Raw genomic sequence first — 22772 nt, forward strand, 5'->3', positions numbered from 1 at the left:
ATTGTCTGTTTTGAATGCATCTATGTTATTGTTTGATGACAATATCCCCGCACACACATAATCGTCTGCACAAAGCATCCTCTCTTTATCGCTTCATTTTGAATTTGAAAACAATATGCTGACAAATTGTGAATAATACTTTGATTAAAACAAACAGAAAAAAATGTTAAAAAATTTAAAATACAAGCAATGATCATTGATATCTTGAAATTGAAGTTTTCAGAGTTAACAGATCTGTACAAGTGTTCAAATAACATGTTACTCAGTAAATCTTAAACAAAATCTGACTTTATTCACCAGCATAATCTCTTTCTAGAGCAATACACTTTTCTAACAATCCAATGTCTTTTTTATAGAATGATTTGTTTTTTATAGAATGATTTGTTTTTATAGAATGATTTGTTTTTTATAGAATGATTTGTTTTTATAGAATGATTTGTTTTTATAGAATGATTTGTTTTTTATAGAATGATTTGTTTTTTATAGAATGATTTGTTTTTATAGAATGATTTGTTTTTATAGAATGATTTGTTTTTTATAGAATGATTTGTTTTTATAGAATGATTTGTTTTTATAGAATGATTTGTTTTTTATAGAATGATTTGTTTTTATAGAATGATTTGTTTTTTATAGAATGATTTGTTTTTTATAGAATGATTTGTTTTTATAGAAGGATTTGTTTTTTATAGAATGATTTGTTTTTTATAGAATGATTTGTTTTTTATAGAAGGATTTGTTTTTATAGAATGATTTGTTTTTTATAGAATGATTCTTTTTTATAGAATGATTTGTTTTTTATAGAATGATTTCTTTTTTATAGAATGATTTCTTTTTTATAGAATGATTTGTTTTTATAGAATGATTTCTTTTTTATAGAATGATTTGTTTTTTATAGAAGGATTTGTTTTTATAGAAGGATTTGTTTTTTATAGAATGATTCTTTTTTATAGAATGATTCTTTTTTATAGAATGATTTGTTTTTATAGAATGATTTGTTTTTTATAGAATGATTTCTTTTTTATAGAATGATTTCTTTTTTATAGAATGATTTCTTTTTTATAGAATGATTTCTTTTTTATAGAATGATTTCTTTTTTATAGAATGATTTGTTTTTTATAGAATGATTTGTTTTTAAAGATGCACTTCAGTTTTCAACATCATTTCTTCATTGGAGCCAAATTGCTTTCACTGAAGCATTCTTTTAAGGTTTGCAGTCAATAGTCGTTCTCAATATAGCAGAGTGTAAATAATACTTATCAAGCTATTGCTTTGTCTTAACAGTATTTTTCCCATCAGAAACACATGAAATTTAGATTTTCCACTGTCTTAAAAATTTGCAAGAGTAGCTTCACTTCAATAACTATAATTTGTCAACTAATCAGTCGTTTTTCTGACAAAGGGAGCAGAAAAGGCTGTATTCTAGGTCGGCAGTATTTTTGCGTGAACAGTAGCCTGAGAAGTCGAATTTTTTTGTTTCTATGTCTATCCTTAAAACCATTTCATTAATAAGGGTGCTGGAGGTAAACGTTTTAACTGGGATGACGTTACTCGCCTGATAATCAGGAACCCAAACCTTGGATTAAGCACTAGGGAGGTTGTCCTATCAGCAGATGCAAAGTACTGGGGCTGCTGTATTGCCATTTGCTGAATGAATTCAAGACCATGCAGTAGATTCTGATGGAGCTTCTCGATGCCATATTGGTGGGTAATTGTTACGGCTTTACCTCATCATGGCTACAAGAAAAATATTTTTTCATTTTTTATTCTTCCTTACTTTTCCTCTCTGCCCTACTCTAATCAAGACTGTCGACCTGTTCCACAAATTCCAAAACTTCATCATGTAAAGTCTCCAGAAAAAATAACACACTCCAGCTTCCAACATAGATCCCCACAACCATGTCTCCTTCTCCAACATCAGGGGACTACGTTCCAAACTTCCAGATTACAGGAGACCAAACCAAGCTAAATTGGCATTGAACCGACTATTTTCTTAGATGAGTTTGTAATTAAAGGATACTCTAACTTAACATCCAAATCTAACCTCCAAGATTGCACGGAATATGTGCCTACATTAGAAATGCCTTTCCATGTGGTAGAAACATCTCCAGAGAAGACCCCAAATTACCCTATATGTGCTTCGAGGTTACACTTGCTCACACCACTGCATTTATCTTTGCCTTCTATCGCCCCCAAAACAGTGGAGTTACTATCTTTAAGGGCATATCTGAGAAAATTGACCACATCCTGTCTGCTCACCCTTTAGCTAACATTCATGTCTGTGAAGACTTCAATGTTCACAATGTGGAATGGTTAGCCCACTCAAACAAGACATGATGAGGGGAGGTTCTGTCATGATTGCTTAAGTCAGTATGCAAGTCTCTTAGACCTTTTTCTTACAATTTTTCCTGAGCTATGTTCATCCTCTGTTCTGTCTCCACTGGGATCTTTCGACCACTCAGTTGTATCAGTTAAGATGAAAACAAAATGTAATAAGTCCTCAGACGTACCTCTCCATTGTACAGTATATCAGTACTCTATAGCTCTATGACTGACTGGGATAACTTCCGTACATTTATATCAGATCTACATCTGCATTCCATGTTTAAAAAGAATGTGTCCTCTATAGTATCAGACCTTATGGAATGATTAATTGTAGGTATAGACCACTTCATACCCTTCAAATATTTCAGCAAAAACCTAACAGCTAGCTGTGATTCTGTCCAGAATGTGCTGCAGCCATTGTGCACAGAAATTGCTTTTTGAGATGTACTGAAATTAAAGCTGCTTTCAGGATTGACACAAACCAAACAGTAATAAAGAATGAGAGAGTTGTATGCTCAGTCTGTCAAGTGAAAAGTAGGCTGGTTCCCACCAATTTTGGCAAATAGCAAACAGGGCCCTGAACAGAAGCATGTGCTCTATCCCCACTATCATCAATGGACTTGAGGTAATCTTGTCATTATCAGACAAAGCCAAACTCTTTGCCAAAAACTTTGCAGCTAATCAAATGATTGATCAAGGCTTCCAATCTGTATCTGAAAACATGCTATGTGACATACAAATGTTGCCAAGCTAATCAAAAACCTTGATTCCAGTAAAGAAACTGGCCCTGATGGCATTTCAATTATAGTGTTGAAAAAGCTTCAACCAGAACTAGCCCCCATACTTAAAAAGCTGTTTAAGCATTGTCTGACGGAGAATTGCTTCTTAACACCCTGGAAAATCTTATTGGTATGCCCTGTATTAAAGAATTCAGGTGATCGGTCATCTTCCTCTCAGTGCAGACCAATCAGTCTCCTGTGCATCATGAGTAAGTTGCTGGAATCTGTTAAATTGAGAAGTAGTCAATCACCTCAGCAAAAATAGCCTCCTTAGTGACATGCAATATGGTTTCCGTTCTGCTAGATCTACAGCAGATGTGCTAACAGTTATATCTCATAGAATTAGCTTCTTGATGAAGGTTTCCTTTCTAGAGCAATTGCTCTTGATATGTCAAAGGCACTTGATAGAGTATGGCATAAAGGTCTACTCCACAAGATCTCCAGCTATACTGTAGCTGGAAATGTCTTCTCAATTATTAAATCATTTCTCTCTGATAGGTACATAAGAGTATTAGTTGATGGGCAGAAATGAGAAACTTACAGTATTAATGCTGGAGTCTCTCAGGCATCCATACTTGGCCCAACTCTCTTCTTGATTTACATCAATGATCTCCCAAATCATATCCTAAGATCATTCATAGACATTTATGCTGATGATACTACCATCTATGACAACACTTCAAAGGCTGTAAATGACCAAGTTCTCTCTGATTCTCTCTCCTCTGATCTTCATCACATGGTGCAATGGGGAAAGAGGTGGCTGGTTAATTTTAATGTATCTAAAACCAAGCTTCTATCTTTACATCATCAAAGCTCTGATCCCTATCTGGCATCAATGAAAATGAATGGCTCTCCTTTTGGGGAGGCTCCATGTTTTGACAAGCTTCTTGGTCTTACCTTTACTCTTGATCTGAAATGGAATACGTACATCAAATCCATTGCCAAGGTCGCTGGGAAAATGGTAGGATCATTCTACTGCTCCAGTAGATATCCCACTGCTGATGCAATTCTCTGCCTGTATAAGAGCAAAGTATATCCAAGGATGGAGTACTGTTGCCACATCTGGACAGGAGCTGCTAGAAAAACCTTATGCTACCTTGACAGTTCAAAATAAACTTCATAGCCTAGTGGAGGATGCTCTTTTCTCTTCCCTGCAACCTCTTTGCCACAAAAGAGCCATTGTGAGCCTGACTCTGCTTTGTCGTTATTTTCATGGCAAGTGCTCATCTGAGCTCCAATCTATGGTCCTCCCTTGTCAAACTTTCACAAAAAAACACTTGTCTAGTTGCAACCACTATCAATAATTTCCTCCATTCTTTATCTGTGCCTAAACCTAAACGGAGATTCCATAAACAAAGCTTTTTTCTTAGAACTGAACGCCTGTGGAACCATTTCCTTGGTTTCCAACCGACTACAACATGGTCGCCTTCAAGTTCAACATAAACAAGTTCTTGATGAGCTGTCCCCTTAAGTAATCCAATTTACCAAATTTCCACTAGTAATGATTACTATGATATTGTCCCATTTGTACACTCATTAACTCTTATCTTTGAGTAGTCTCCAGGCCTTGATAAGTGTTGACTCTTTTGAAAAACGAAAACAAAAATACACACATATATATGGTCACTCAATTCAATTTAAATAACTTATGACAACATTTTTCATTTTTCCCCTTTTACTTTAATCTATTTCATAGCTTCTGTTTAGAGATGTACTTCACCTACAAAGAAAAAACTGACAAAATTATCAAATGAACATCATTTCATCAGCAAATAACTAAGTTTTACAACTTGTGTCTACCATTTGTTCACACACATTCTCCCTTTTTTGCTAAAACATTAACATTGTAATGCTCTTTTTAGCATCACTCCTGTATATTGTATTTCATTTTTCATGTCTTAAATTATAATATTCTTTTTATTATTTCTTGTTTCATTAATTATTGTTACAGTTTGTTTCATTTATTATTGTCCATTTAGGAGAGTTAATGTTTACATATATATGTAATAATTTAAGACAGTTCTTAAGACTTATCAAATTCACTACCTATAAAACTCTAGAAACTGACCAAACAAACTGACCAGACGAATATACAAACTGGCTGTTGGACTGATGTTGGGATCCAAATTTCAAACAAAATGTTGTTTACGATTTTTTTTCTCTCCTGATGAAGAGGTATATTCTTGAAAATTTTGTGAAATACATACATCCACCATCTTGTATACACATACTATGTTGGTAAATAAATAGAAAAATATTGAAATTCCTTTAATATTGCCATCATTTTTTACTATTCATTTTTTTACCATTCATTCTCAAAAAACTTCATTGTCATAGCCCTCAAACACAATCCATTCAAATCTTCGATTTTTTTGCTAAGAATAGTTTTCCTTTTTATCACTTGGCACATGTAAATACTATTGAGGAAATCATGCTATTCATCCCAAACACAATCACATTTTTTTAAATGCAGAGTTTTTTTAATCATTTTCTTTTTAAGGTTAATTTAGAATTTGTATGCTATCACATATTAGTGTTTTAATTGTATACACTATTAGTCACTATATATATTTTTTAATACCCCTAATTTAAAATGTGATAATTAGACATTTTTTTATTGCATGATTAGACATTTTTATTGTAGTTTTTTTTTTCCTGTTTTTCTTTTGTATGAAAATTGTGGTTAAAAGTAAAGAACCTTACCTCATGCATCATGCGGCTCGTGTTAGGAAAGAAAAAAAAGAGAAAATAAAAATGGGCGCCCCCTGGTATTTATGTACTGATGATCACATGATGTGACGAGAGGGGGGGGTATGCAAATGAGATGTGCTTGGGTCTCTCTATAAAAGAGCCGTCTTCTTTATTTTGGACGTCAGTGTTGAAAGTGCAGAGAGAAGAGAACAGTTGGATTTGAGTTTGAGACTTTTGATCTGAGGTTGAGTTCAAATTTAACGTCAAGCTATTTCGGCACAGTGACAAAAATGGGTGACCGAGTAAGATTGAGCAGCGATATCCTGAGGCCATTTACTGGAAAAGGTGACGTGGTTGCATAGCTTAACAAGCTGAAGTTGGTGGCAAGACTGCAGAAGATCGAGGATGTAGCCACGTTAATACCAATGTATTTGGAAGGAAGTGCTCAAGCGGTCTATCTAGAAATGGAAGAGATGGATCAGGCAATTGCTTAGAGCATTGAAAACCGGTTAAAGACCGCATTTTCTGAGAGCGCGTTTGAGGCTTACAACAAGCTCAAAAGAATCACCTGGACTGGGGAGTCTGTGGACGTGTACATGGCAGAGATAAGGTGACTAGAAGGATTGGCTGGATATGGGGGACACAGCCTTGAGAAGACTGTAAAGCTGGCGTTTGTAACTGGTTTCCTTGATCGCATCTCCATGGAACTGCAACGACTTACTGATATTGAAACCATGGAGGTGGAGGAGATTCTAAGGCATGCTAGAGTTTTAGCGAAACAGCCCGGTGAGCTGGGGGCGGTCACGGCTGCTGTGGCAAGCAGAAAGGTGTGACCAGTGATGAAGCAAGGCCGTGGATTTACCGGTAAATGCTTTCGATGCCAAGGACCACACCTGATGAGAGACTGTAGGGAGCCACAGCCAGACATTATCTGTTTTCGGTGTGGCCAAGTAGGGCACATTAGCAGGAATTTCCCTTCGCTTCCGGGAAATGAGTAAAGGGGTGCTATTGCATCAGTAGTCACCCCTTTTATACTGAACAGGCATATGAGAGTTTGTTGCCACAGTTAGTGATTACAATCAATGGAAAGAGGGCTAGAGCTCTTGTTGATACTGGATGTACAACAACACTTATTACTACGAGCATCGCCAACTCTTGGAATGGGACCAGCAACGTTAGAGCGGTGGATGGCAGAGAAGTAGAATGCTGTGGAGAGGCCGATGAGGAGATTGTAGTAAGGAATATGCCATTGCGGCTAAGAGTGATCGTGTTGGATAGACTGGTTGTAGGAATTGATGTGGTGCTGGGCCTGGACGCGATAGACCGACTAGGAGGAGCTACTATTGCTAAAGGCCAGGTGAAGTTTGGCAATCAGAGTGCACCGGGAATAACAGGAAGTGTAACCAGGAGTGATACCAACCAACCGTCGAAACCCCGACCATGTCTGATTGAGGATGATGACTTTCGAGCCTGCTTCAATGGTGAAAAATGGATGGTAGAATGGTGATGGACCGCGAAGCCACCTGTATTGACGAATCGGTTCAGCTGCTACAAAAGCACACTGAAAGGAGCTGCAGAGCCGCAGTTTGAAAAAGAAGTTGAGAGATGGATAGATGAAGGAATATTAATGCCGTGGTCAGGGAAAGTTGAAGGAATTTTGCCACTCATGGCTCTGGTCCAACCCATTAAGAAGAAAGTTAGGCCAGTGTTGGATTTCCGTGAGCTGAACAAGTTTGTCGCTTGTCACACAAAGAACGGAATCGACGTGTGTGAAGAAGTCATAAGGAAATGGAGGAGGATGAAGCAGGCAACTAAAATTGTGGACCTGAAGTCAGCCTCCCTCCAACTTCATGTGGATGAGAAATTGTGGAAATATCAATTGGTAGAGTACAAAGGTAAAGTTTATTGTCTGACCAGATTCGAATTTGGTCTGAATTCCGCACCAAAGATAATGACGGCAGTTCTTAAGACAGTGTTGGCCAAAGACGATGCAGTAAAGAGAGGCACTTGCTCTTACATCGACGATGTACTAGTGGACGAAACAGAGGTGACTGCGGTAAGGGTGAGAGAGCATATCAAAGCATATGGACTGACGACAAAACCGCCTGAGTCACTGGAAAACGGAAAATATTAATATAAAAACATTGTGTAAATCAAAATATTAATATAAAAACATTGTGTAAATCAAAATATTAATATAAAAACATTGTGTAAATCAAAATATTAATGTAAAAACATTGTGTAAATAAAAATATTCATATAAAAACATTGTGTAAATCAATATATTAATATAAAAACATTGTGTAAATCAAAATATTAATATAAAAACATTGTGTAAATCAAAATATTAATATAAAAATATTGTGTAAATCAAAAAATTAATATAAAAACATTGTGTAAATCAATATATTAATATAAAAAGATTGTGTAAATAAAAATATTAATATAAAAACATTGTGTAAATAAAAATATTAATATAAAAACATTGTGTAAATCAAAATATTAATATAAAAATATTGTGTAAATCAAAATATAAATATACAAATATTGTGTAAAACAAAATATTAATATAAAAACATTGATTAAATCAAAATATTAATATAAAAACATTGTGTAAATCAAAATATTAATATAAAAAAATTGTGTAAATCAAAATATTAATATAAAACAATTGTGTAAATCAAAATATTAATATAAAAAAATTGTGTAAATCAAAATATTAATATAAAAACATTCTGTAAATAAAAATATTAATATAAAAATATTGTGTAAATCAAAATATTAATATAAAAAAATTGTATAAATCAAAATATTAATATAAAAACATTCTGTAAATCAAAATATTAATATAAAAATATTGTGTAAATCAAAATATTAATATAAAAATATTGTGTAAATCAAAATATTAATATAAAAATATTGTGTAAATCAAAATATTAATATAAAAAAATTGTATAAATCAAAATATTAATATAAAAACATTCTGTAAATAAAAATATTAATATAAAAATATTGTGTAAATCAAAATATTAATATAAAAAAATTGTATAAATCAAAATATTAATATAAAAACATTCTGTAAATAAAAATATTAATATAAAAATATTGTGTAAATCAAAATATTAATATAAAAAAATTGTATAAATCAAAATATTAATATAAAAACATTCTGTAAATAAAAATATTAATATAAAAATATTGTGTAAATCAAAATATTAATATAAAAAAATTGTATAAATCAAAATATTAATATAAAAACATTCTGTAAATAAAAATATTAATATAAAAATATTGTGTAAATCAAAATATTAATATAAAAAAATTGTGTAAATCAAAATATTAATATAAAAAAATTGTGTAAATCAAAATATAAATATACAAATATTGTGTAAATCAAAATATTAATATAAAAAAATTGTGTAAATCAAAATACTAATATAAAAACATTGTGTAAATCAATATATTAATATAAAAATATTGTGTAAATCAAAATATAAATATACAAATATTGTGTAAAACAAAATATTAATATAAAAACATTGAGTAAATAAAAATATTAATATAAACACATTCTGTAAATCAAAATATTAATATAAAAATATTGTGTAAATCAAAATATAAACATAAGAATATTGTGTAAATCAAAATATTAATATAAAAATATTGTGTAAATCAAAATATTAATATAAAAACATTGTGTAAATAAAAATATAAACATAAGAATATTGTGTAAATCAAAATATTAATATAAAAATATTGTGTAAATCAAAATATTAATATAAAAACATTGTGTAAATCAAAATATAAACATAAGAATATTGTGTAAATCAAAATATTAATATAAAAATATTGTGTAAATAAAAATATTAATATAAAAACATTGTGTAAATACAAATATTAATATAAAAATATTGTGTAAATCAAAATATAAACATAAGAATATTGTGTAAATCAAAATATTAATATAAAAACATTGTGTAAATCAAAATATTTATATAAAAATATTGTGTAAATAAAAATATAAACATAAGAATATTGTGTAAATCAAAATATTAATATAAAAAGATTGTGTAAATCAAAATATTAATATAAAAACATTGTGTAAATCGAAATAGTAATATAAGAATATTGTGTAAATCAAAATATTAATATAAAAATATTGTGTAAATCAAAATAATGATATAAGAATATTGTGTAAATCAAAATATTAATATAAGAATATTGTGTAAATAAAAATATTAATATAAAAACATTGTGTAAATAAAAATATTAATATAAAAACATTGTGTAAATCAAAATATTAATATAAAAACATTGTGTAAATCAAAATATTAATATAAAAACATTGTGTAAATCAAAATAATCATATAAGAATATTGTGTAAATCAAAATATTAATATAAAAACATTGTGTAAATCCAAATATTAATATAAAAACATTGTTTAAATCAAAATATTTATATAAAAATATTGTGTAAAACAAAATATTAATATAAGAATATTGTTTAAATCAAAATATTAATATAAAAATATTGTGTAAATCAAAATATTAATATAAAAACATTGTGTAAATCAAAATATTAATACAAAAACATTGTGTAAATCAAAATAATGATATAAGAATATTGTGTAAATCAAAATATTAATATAAAAACATTGTGTTAATCAAAATATTAATATAAAAACATTGTGTAAATAAAATATTAATATAAGAATATTGTGTAAATCAAAATATTAATATAAGAATATTGTGTAAATCAAAATATTAATATAAGAATATTGTGTAAATCAAAATATTAATATAAAAACATAGTGTAAATAAAAATATTAATATAAGAATATTGTGTAAATCAAAATATATATATAAAAACATTGTATAAATCAAAATATTAATACAAAAACGTTGTGTAAATCAAAATATTAATATAAGAATATTGTGTAAATCAAAATATTAATATAAAAACATTGTGTAAATCAAAATATTAATATAAAAACATTGTGTAAATCCCAATATTAATATAAGAATATTGTGTAAATCAAAATATTAATATAAAAACAGTGTGTAAATCAAAATATTAATATAAGAATATTGTGTAAATCCAAATATTAATATAAAAACAGTGTGTAAATCAAAATATTAATATAAGAATATTGTGTAAATCAAAATATTAATATAAAAACTGTGTAAATCAAAATATTATTATAAGAATATTGTGTAAATCAAAATATTAATATAAAAATATTGTGTAAATCAAAATATTAATATAAAAACATTGTGTAAATCAAAATATTAATATAAGAATATTGTGTAACTCAATATATTAATATAAGAATATTGTGTAAATCCAAATATTAATATAAAAACATTGTGTAAATCAAAATATTAATATATAAACATTGTGTAAAACAAAATATTAATATAAAAACATTATAAAATCAAAATATTAATATAAAAAAATTGTGTCAACCAAAATATTTATATAAAAACATTGTGTAAATCCAAATATTAATATAAGAATATTGTGTAAATCAAAATATTAATATAAAAATATTGTGTAAATCTAAATATTAATATAAAAACATTGTGTAAATCAAAATATTAATATAAGAATATTGTGTAAATCAAAATATTAATATAAAAATATTGTGTAAATCAAAATATTAATATAAACACATTGTGTAAATAAAAATATTAATATAAGAATATTGTGTAAATCAATATATTAATATAAAAACATTGTGTAAATCAAAATATTAATATAAGAATATTGTGTAAATCAAAATATTTATACAAAAACATTGTGTAAATCAAAATATTAATATAAAAAATTGTGTAAATCAAAATATTGATATAAGAATATTGTGTAAATCAAAATATTAATATAAGAATATTGTGTAAATCAAAATATTAATATAAAAACATTGTGTAAATCCCAATATTAATATAAGAATATTGTGTAACTCAATATATTAATACAAAAATATTGTGTAAATCAAAATATTAATATAAGAATATTGTGTAAATAAAATTATTAATATAAAAACATTGTGTAAATCCAAATATTAATATAAGAATATTGTGTAAATCAAAATATTAATATAAAAACATTGTGTAAATAAAAATATTAATATAAGAATATTGTGTAAATCAAAATATTAAGATAAAAACATTGTGTAAATCAAATATTAATATAAGAATATTGTGTAAATCAAAATATTAATATAAAAACATTGTGTAAATCCAAATATTAATATAAGAATATTGTGTGTATCAAAATATTAATATAAAAACATTGTGTAAATCAAAATATTAATATAAGAATATTGTGTTAATCAAAATATTAATATAAAAACATTCTGTAAATCAAAATATAAATATAAAAAAATTGTGTAAAACAAAATATTAATATAAAAACATTGTGTAAATAAAAATATTAATATAAGAATATTGTGTAAATAAAAATATTAATATAAGAATATTGTGTAAATCAAAATATAAATATAAAAATATTGTGTAAATAAAAATATTAATATAAGAATATTGTGTAAATCAAAATATTAATATAAAAACATTGTGTAAATCAAAATATTAATATAAAAACATTGTGTAAACCAAAATATTAATAAAAAACATTGTGTAAATCAAAATATTTATATAAGAATATTGTGTAAATCAAAATATTAATATAACAACATTGTGTAAATACAAATATTAATATCAGAATATTGTGTAAATCTAAATATTAATATAAGAATATTGTGTAAATAAAAATATTAATACAAAAAGATTGTGTAAATCAAAATATTAATAAAAAAACATTGTGTAAATCAAAATATTAATATAAGAATATTGTGTAAATCAAAATATTAATATAAAAACATTGTGTAAATACAAAATATTAATATAAGAATATTGTGTAAATCAAAATATTAATATAAAAAGATTGTGTAAATCAAAATATTAATAAAAAAACATTGTGTAAATCAAAATATTAATATAAGAATATTGTGTAAATCAAAATATTAATATAAAAACAATGTGTAAATCAAAATATTAATATAAGAATATTGTGTAAATAAAAATATTAATATAAAAACAGTGTGTAAATCAAAATATTAATATAAGAATATTGTGTAAATCAAAATATTAATATAAAACTATTGTGTAAATCAAAATATTAATATAAAAACATAGTGTAAAACAAAATATTAATATAAAAACATTGTGTATATCAAAATATTAATATAAGAATATTGTGTAAATAAAATATAATTATAAAAATATTGTGTAAATCAAAATATTAATATAAAGACATTGTGTAAATCAAAATATTAATATAAGAATATTGTGTAAATAAAAATATTAATATAAAAATATTGTGTATATCAAAATATTAATATAAAAACATTGTGTAAATCAAAATATTAATATAAGAATATTGTGTAAATCAATATATTAATATAAAAACATTGTGTAAATCAAAATATGAATATAAGAATATTGTGTAAATCAAAATATTAATATAAGAATATTGTGTAAATCAAATGATTAATATACAAATATTGTGTAAATCAAAATATTACTATAAGAATATTGTGTAAATCAAAATATAAATATAAGAATATTGTGTAAATTAAAATATTTATAAACGAATATTGTGTAAATCAAAATATTAATATAAGAATATTGTGTCAATCAAAATATTAATATAAGAATATCGTGTAAATCAAAATATTTATATAAAAATATTGTGTAAATCAAAATATTAATATAAGAATATTGTGTAAATCAAAATATTAATATAAGAATATTGTGAAAATCAAAATATTAATATAAAAACATTGTATAAATCAAAATATTAATACAAAAACGTTGTGTAAATCAAAATATTAATATAAGAATATTGTGTAAATCCAAATATTAATATAAAAACATTGTGTAAATCAAAATATTAATATAAAAACATTGTGTAAATCAAAATATTAATATAAGAATATTGTGTAAATCAAAATATTAATATAAAAACAGTGTGCAAATCAAAATATTAATATAAGAATATTGTGTAAATCAAAATATTAATATTAAAACAGTGTGTAAATCAAAATATTATTATAAGAATATTGTGTAAATCAAAATATTAATATAAAAATATTGTGTAAATAAAAATATTAATATAAAAACATTGTGTAAATCAAAATATTAATATAAGAATATTGTGTAAATCAAAATATTAATATAAAAACATTGTGTAAATCAAATATTTATATAAGAATATTGTGTAAATCAAAATATTAATATAAAAACATTCTGTAAATCAAAATATTAATATAAAAACATTGTGTAAATCAAAATATTAATATAAGAATATTGTGTAAATCAAAATATTAATATAAAAATATTGTGTAAATCAAAATATTAATATAAAAACATTGTGTAAATCAAAATATTAATATAAGAATATTGTGTAAATAAAAATATTAATATAAAAATATTGTGTAAATCAAAATATTAATATAAAAACATTGTGTAAATCCAAATATTAATATAAAAACATTGTGTAAATCCAAATATTAATATAAAAAAATTGTGTAAAACAAAATATTAATATAAAAACATTGTGTAAATCAAAATATTAGTATAAGAATATTGTGTAAATCAAAATATTAATATAAGAATATTGTGTAAATAAAAATATTAATATAAAAATATTGTGTAAATAAAAATATTAATATTAGAATATTGTGTAAATAAAAATATTAATATAAAAACATTGTGTAAATCAAAATATTAATATAAAAACATTGTGTAAACCAAAATATTAATACAAAAACATTGTGTAAATCAAAATATTAATATAAGAATATTGTGTAAATCAAAATATTAATATAACAACATTGTGTAAATCAAAATATTAATATCAGAATATTGTGTAAATCTAAATATTAATATAAGAATATTGTGTAAATCAAAATATTAATATAAGAATATTGTGTAAATCAAAATATTAATATTAAAACAGTGTGTAAATCAAAATATTAATATAAGAATATTGTGTAAATCAATATATTAATATAAAAAGATTGTGTAAATCAAAATATTAATACAAAAACATTGTGTAAATCAAAATATTAATATAAGAATATTGTGTAAATCAAAATATTAATATAAAAACATTGTCTAAATACAAAATATTAATATAAGAATATTGTGTAAATCAAAATATTAATATAAAAAGATTGTGTAAATCAAAATATTAATACAAAAATATTGTGTAAATCAAAATATTAATATAAGAATATTGTGTAAATCAAAATATTAATATAAAAACAATGTGTAAATCAAAATATTAATATAAGAATATTGTGTAAATCAAAATATTAATATAAAAACAGTGTGTAAATCAAAATATTAATATAAGAATATTGTGTAAATCAAAATATTAATATAAAACTATTGTGTAAATCAAAATATTAATATAAAAACATTGTGTAAAACAAAATATTAATATAAAAACATTGTGTATATCAAAATATTAATATAAGAATATTGTGTAAATAAAATATAATTATAAAAATATTGTGTAAATCAAAATATTAATATAAAGACATTGTGTAAATCAAAATATTAATATAAGAATATTGTGTAAATAAAAATATTAATATAAAAACATTGTGTACATCAAAATATTAATATAAAAACATTGTGTAAATCAAAATATTAATATAAGAATATTGTGTAAATCAATATATTAATATAAAAACATTGTGTAAATCAAAATATTAATATAAGAATATTGTGTAAATAAAAATATTAATATAAGAATATTGTGTAAATCAAAATATTAATATACAAATATTGTGTAAATAAAAATATTAATATAAGAATATTGTGTAAATAAAAATATAAATATAAGAATATTGTGTAAATTAAAATATTTATAAACGAATATTGTGTAAATCAAAATATTAATATAAGAATATTGTGTCAATCAAAATATTAATATAAGAATATCGTGTAAATCAAAATATTTATATAAAAATATTGTGTAAATCAAAATATTAATATAAGAATATTGTGTAAATCAAAATATTAATATAAGAATATTGTGTAAATCAAAATATTAATATAAGAATATTGTGTAAATCAAAATATTAATATAAGAATATTGTGTAAATCAAAATATTAATATAAAAACATAGTGTAAATCAAAATATTAATATAAGAATATTGTGTAAATCAAAATATTAATATAAAAACATTGTATAAATCAAAATATTAATACAAAAACGTTGTGTAAATCAAAATATTAATATAAGAATATTGTGTAAATCCAAATATTAATATAAAAACATTGTGTAAATCAAAATATTAATATAAACACATTGTGTAAATCAAAATATTAATATAAGAATATTGTGTAAATCAAAATATTAATATAAAAACAGTGTGCAAATCAAAATATTAATATAAGAATATTGTGTAAATCAAAATATTAATATAAAAACAGTGTGTAAATCAAAATATTATTATAAGAATATTGTGTAAATCAAAATATTAATATAAAAATATTGTGTAAATCAAAATATTAATATAAAAACATTGTGTAAATCAAAATATTAATATAAGAATATTGTGTAAATCAAAATATTAATATAAAAACATTGTGTAAATCAAATATTTATATAAGAATATTGTGTAAATCAAAATATTAATATAAAAACATTCTGTAAATAAAAATATTAATATAAAAACATTGTGTAAATCAAAATATTAATATAAGAATATTGTGTAAATCAAAATATTAATATAAAAATATTGTGTAAATCAAAATATTAATATAAAAACATTGTGTAAATCAAAATATTAATATAAGAATATTGTGTAAATAAAAATATTAATATAAAAATATTGTGTAAATCAAAATATTAATATAAAAACATTGTGTAAATCCAAATATTAATATAAGAATATTGTGTAAATAAATATATTAATATAAAAACATTGTGTAAATCAAAATATTAATATAAGAATATTGTGTAAATCAAAATATTAATATAAGAATATTGTGTAAATCAAAATATTAATATAAAAATATTGTGTAAATAAAAATATTAATATAAGAATATTGTGTAAATCAAAATATTACTATAAGAATATTGTGTAAATAAAAATATAAATAAAAGAATATTGTGTAAATCAAAATATTAATATAAGAATATTGTGTAAATAAAAATATTAATATAAGAATATTGTGTAAATCAAAATCTATATAATACTAAAAGTCTATGGATCTTGTATGTTTGCAATCAGATTTCCGGTTTTCAACATCCGGTTGCGCATGCGTAAATAGCAACGTCTTCAATCCGTTATTCCAATTACGGAATTTTTATATCGCTTTTAATACAAACAATTTCATTTAATTTGATCAAATAGTTATTTATATATACAAATAATACATAGATTCATAGATAATTATAATATATATTATAAAATCTATTTATCTATGAATCTATTAATAATATGAAATATTACCCTATACAATTTATGGAAAGAAAATACCTCTCACTTTCCTTCTAATAGATTTCAACACTCCTACTCCCTCTGTTTTCGTTACGTACGCGAGAAATAGTTACGTGTATGTGTGAGAGAGAGAAAAAGAGAGCGATGTAAAACTGGATAGAGTTATCCCCCTTAACTAATGCAGACCTTTTTACTAGAGGGCGTTATTACAAAAATATTTCTTTTTCTTCTTCCCATGTTTTTTAAAGTCGTCTGCTTACATTTCCAAACGGAAAGCTGAATCGGTAAATGCACACATTTCTATTACATTAAATAGTGTTTTCCTTTACACAATGGGTACTGAATGTTTGCTTAAATTAAATGAAAAAAGTTACATTTTATTTTCATTTTCTATTTAAAAAGCCATTATTAACATGTGGAGAGTGTTTTTTTTTATTATTCTGTACTTTCAACTAACAATTTCATTTAAAAGATGATATATCAAAATTTGAATTTAACTATAATAAGGATTATGATACCTGTTCAGTGCATAAGTATGACCAACCACTTATAATTCAGTAACTGTAATTTAAAAAAAAATAACAATTATAATAAACAGAACGACTCATAGAAATCTATCTATATTCTTTTTTCATTTTAATATACTTTCATAGAAATGCTTCTGTTATGTAAAAAAAAACTATTTTCTTTATGCCACAAGTGTCACGCTCATACATGAATTCCATAGCTAATATAACGTACTGACCGAACGGGTCACGGGTGGTCTAGTATAATACTAAAAGTCTATGGATCTTGTATGTTTGCAATCAGATTTCCGGTTTTCAACATCCGGTTGCGCATGCGTAAATAGCAACGTCTTCAATCCGTTATTCCAATTACGGAATTTTTATATCGCTTTTAATACAAACAATTTCATTTAATTTGATCAAATAGTTATTTATATATACAAATAATACATAGATTCATAGATAATTATAATATATATTATAAAATCTATTTATCTATGAATCTATTAATAATATGAAATATTACCCTATACAATTTATGGAAAGAAAACACCTCTCACTTTCCCTCTAATAGATTTCAACACTCCTACTCCCTCTGTTTTCGTTACGTACGCGAGAAATAGTTACGTGTATGTGTGAGAGAGAGAAAAAGAGAGCGATGTAAAACTGGATAGAGTTACCCCCCTTAACTAATGCAGACCTTTTTACTAGAGGGCGTTATTACAAAAAAATTTCTTTTTCTTCTTCCCATGTTTTTTAAAGTCGTCTGCTTACATTTCCAAACGGAAAGCTGAATCGGTAAATGCACACATTTCTATTACATTAAATAGTGTTTTCCTTTACACAATGGGTACTGAATGTTTGCTTAAATTAAATGAAAAAAGTTACATTTTATTTTCATTTTCTATTTAAAAAGCCATTATTAACATGTGGAGAGAGTTTTTTTATTATTCTGTACTTTCAACTTACAATTTCATTTAAAAGATGATATATCAAAATTTGAATTTAACTATAATAAGGATTATGATACCTGTTCAGTGCATATTTACCTATAAGTATGACCAACCACTTATAATTCAGTAACTGTAATTTAAAAAAAAATAACAATTATAATAAACAGAACGACTCATAGAAATCTATCTATATTCTTTTTTCATTTTAATATACTTTCATAGAAATGCTTCTGTTATGTAAAAAAAACCTATTTTCTTTATGCCACAAGTGTCACGCTCATACATGAATTCCATAGCTAATATAACGTACTGACCCAATGGGTCACGGGTGGTCTAGTATTAATATAAAAATATCGTGTAAATAAAAATATTAATATAAGAATATTGTGTAAATCAAAATATTAATATAAAAACATTGTGTAAATAAAAATATTAATATAAAAACATTGTGTAAATATACATATTAATACAAAAACATTGTGTAAATCAAAATATTAATATAAGAACATTGTGTAAATCAAAATATTAATATAACAACATTGTGTAAATCAAAATATTAATATAAGAATATTGTGTAAATCAAAATATTAATATAAGAATATTGTGTAAATCAAAATATTAATATAAGAATATTGTGTAAATCAAAATATTAATATAAAAACATTGTGTAAATAAAAATATTAATATAAGAATATTGTGTAAATCAAAATATTAATATAAAAACATTGTGTAAATCCACATATTAATACAAAAACATTGTGTAAATCAAAATATTAATATAAGAATATTGTCTAAATCAAAATATTAATATAAAAACAGTGTGTAAATAACAATATTAATATAAGAATATTGTGTAAATCAAAATATTAATATAAAAACAGTGTGTAAATCAAAATATTAATATAAGAATATTGTGTAAATCAAAATATTAATATAAGAATATTGTGTAAATCAAAATATTAATATAAAAACGGTGTGTAAATCAAAATATTAATATAAGAATATTGTGTAAATCAAAATATTAATATAAAAACATTGTGTAAATCAAAATATTAATATAAAAACATTGTGTAAATCAAGATATAATTATAAGAATATTGTGTAAATAAAAAAATATTTATATAAAAACAGTGTGTAAATCAAAATATTAATATAAGAATATTGTGTAAATCAAAATATTAATATAAAACATTGTGTAAATCAAAATATTAATATGAGAATATTGTGTAAATCAAAATATTAATATAAAAACAGTGTGTAAATCAAAATATTATTATAAGAATATTGTGTAAATCAAAATATTAATATAAAAATATTTTGTAAATCAAAATATTAATATAAAAACATTGTGTAAATCAAATATTTATATCAGAATATTGTGTAAATCAAAATATTAATATAAAAACATTCTGTAAATCAAAATATTAATATAAAAAAATTGTGTAAAACAAAATATAAATATAAAAACATTGTGTAAATCAAAATATTAATATAAGAATATTGTGTAAATCAAAATATTAATATAAAAATATTGTGTAAATCAAAATATTAATATAAAAACATTATGTAAATCAAAATATTAATATAAGAATATTGTGTAAATCAATATATTAATATACAAACATTGTGTAAATCAAAATATTAATATAAAAAATATTGTGTAAATCAAAATATTAATATAAAAACATTGTGTAAATCAAAATATTAATATAAGAATATTGTGTAAATCAATATATTAATATACAAACATTGTGTAAATCAAAATATTAATATAAGAATATTGTGTAAATCAAAATATAAATAAAAGAATATTGTGTAAATCAAAATATTAATATAAGAATATTGTGTAAATAAAAATATTAATATAAGAATATTGTGTAAATCAAAATATTAATATACAAATATCGTGTAAATCAAAATATTAATATAAGAATATTGTGTAAATCAAAATATTAATATAAAAACATTGTGTAAATCAAAATATTAATATAAAAACATTGTGAAAATATAAATATTAATACAAAAACATTGTGTAAATCAAAATATTAATATAAGAATATTGTGTAAATCAAAATATTAATATAAAAACATTGTGTAAATAAAATACAAATATAAGAATATTGTGTAAATCAAAATATTAATATAACAACATTGTGTAAATCAAAATATTAATATAAAACATTGTGTAAAACAAAATATTAATATAAAAACATTGTGTAAATCAAAATAGTAATATAAGAATATTGTGTAAATCAAAATATTAATATAAAAAGATTGTGTAAATCAAAATATTAATATAAAGACATTGTGTAAATAAAAATATTAATATAAGAATATTGTGTGAATAAAAGTATTAATATAAAAATATTGTGTAAATCAAAATATTAATATAAGAATATTGCGTAAATCAAAATATTAATATAAGAATATTGTGTAAATCAAAATAGTAATAAAAGAATATTGTGTAAATCAAAATATTAATATAAGAATATTGTGTAAATAAAAATATTAATATAAGAATATTGTGTAAATCAAAATATTAATATAAAAATATTGTGTAAATCAAAATATTGATATAAGAATATTGTGTAAATCAAAATATTAATATAAAAACATTGTGTTAATCAAAATATTAGTATAAAAACATTGTGTAAATCAAAATATTAATACAAAAACATTGTGTAAATCAAAATATTAATATAAGAATATTGTGTAAATCAAAATATTAATATAACAACATTGTGTAAATCAAAATATTAATATAAAAATATTGTGTAAATCAAAATATTAATATAAGAATATTGTGTCAATCAAAATATTAATATAAGAATATTGTGTAAATCAAAATATTAATATAAAAACATTGTGTAAATCAAAATATTAATATAAGAATATTGTGTAAATCAAAATATATAATACAAACATTGTGTAAATCAAAATATTAATACAAAAACATTGTGTAAATAAAAATATTAATATAAGAATATTGTGTAAATTAAAATATTAATATAAAAACATTGTGTAAATCCAAATAATTATATAAAAACATTGTGTAAATCAAAATATTAATATAAGAATATTGTGTAAATCAAAATATTAATATAAAAACATTGTGTAAATCAAAATATTAATATAAGAATATTGTGTAAAAAAAAATATTAATATAAAAACAGTGTGTAAATCAAAATATTAATAAAAGAATATTGTGTAAGTCAAAATATTAATATAAAAATATTGTGTAAATCAAAATATTAATATAAAAACATTGTGTAAATCAAAATATTAATACAAGAATATTGTGTAAATCAAAATATTAATATAAGAATATTGTGTAAATAAAAATATTAATATAAAAACATTGTATAAATCAAAATATTAATATAAGAATATTGTGTAAATAAAATTATTAATATAAAAACATTGTGTAAATCAAAATATTAAGATAAGATTATTGTGTAAATAAAAATATTAATATAAAAACATTGTGTAACTCAAAATATTAATAAAAACATTGTGTAAATCAAAATATTAATATAAGAATATTGTGTAAATCAAAATATTAATATAAAAACGTTGTATAAATCAAATATTTATATAAGAATATTGTGTAAAACAAAATATTAATATAAAAACATTGTGTAAATCAAATTATTAATATAAGAACATTGTGTAAATGAAAATATTAATATAAAAACATTGTGTAAATCAAAATAATCATATAAGAATATTGTGTAAATCAAAATATTAATATAAAAATATTGTGAAAAGCAAAATATTAATATAAAAATATTGTGTCAATCAAAATATTAATATAAGAATATTGTGTAAATCAAAATATTAATATAAGAATATTGTGTAAATAAAAATATTACCATAAAAACATTGTGTAAATCAAAATATTAATATAAAAACATTGTGTAAATCAAAATATTAATATAAAAACATTGTGTAAATAAAAATATTAATATAAAAACATTGTGTAAATATTAATATTAATACAA

General features: G+C 22.5%; 1 protein-coding gene across 7 annotated transcripts in view; it reads left to right on the forward strand.

Annotated features, from left to right (window-relative positions):
- The window catches only part of LOC145295845 (nose resistant to fluoxetine protein 6-like), a 387176-nt gene that overhangs the window by 162779 nt on the left and 201625 nt on the right, over positions 1–22772 (forward strand). The window lies entirely within an intron of this gene.

Source organism: Euprymna scolopes, chromosome 2, assembly GCF_053919585.1.
Source record: "Euprymna scolopes isolate OS-2025 chromosome 2, ASM5391958v1, whole genome shotgun sequence".
In the NCBI taxonomy this organism is placed as follows: Eukaryota; Metazoa; Mollusca; class Cephalopoda; order Sepiida; family Sepiolidae; genus Euprymna; species Euprymna scolopes.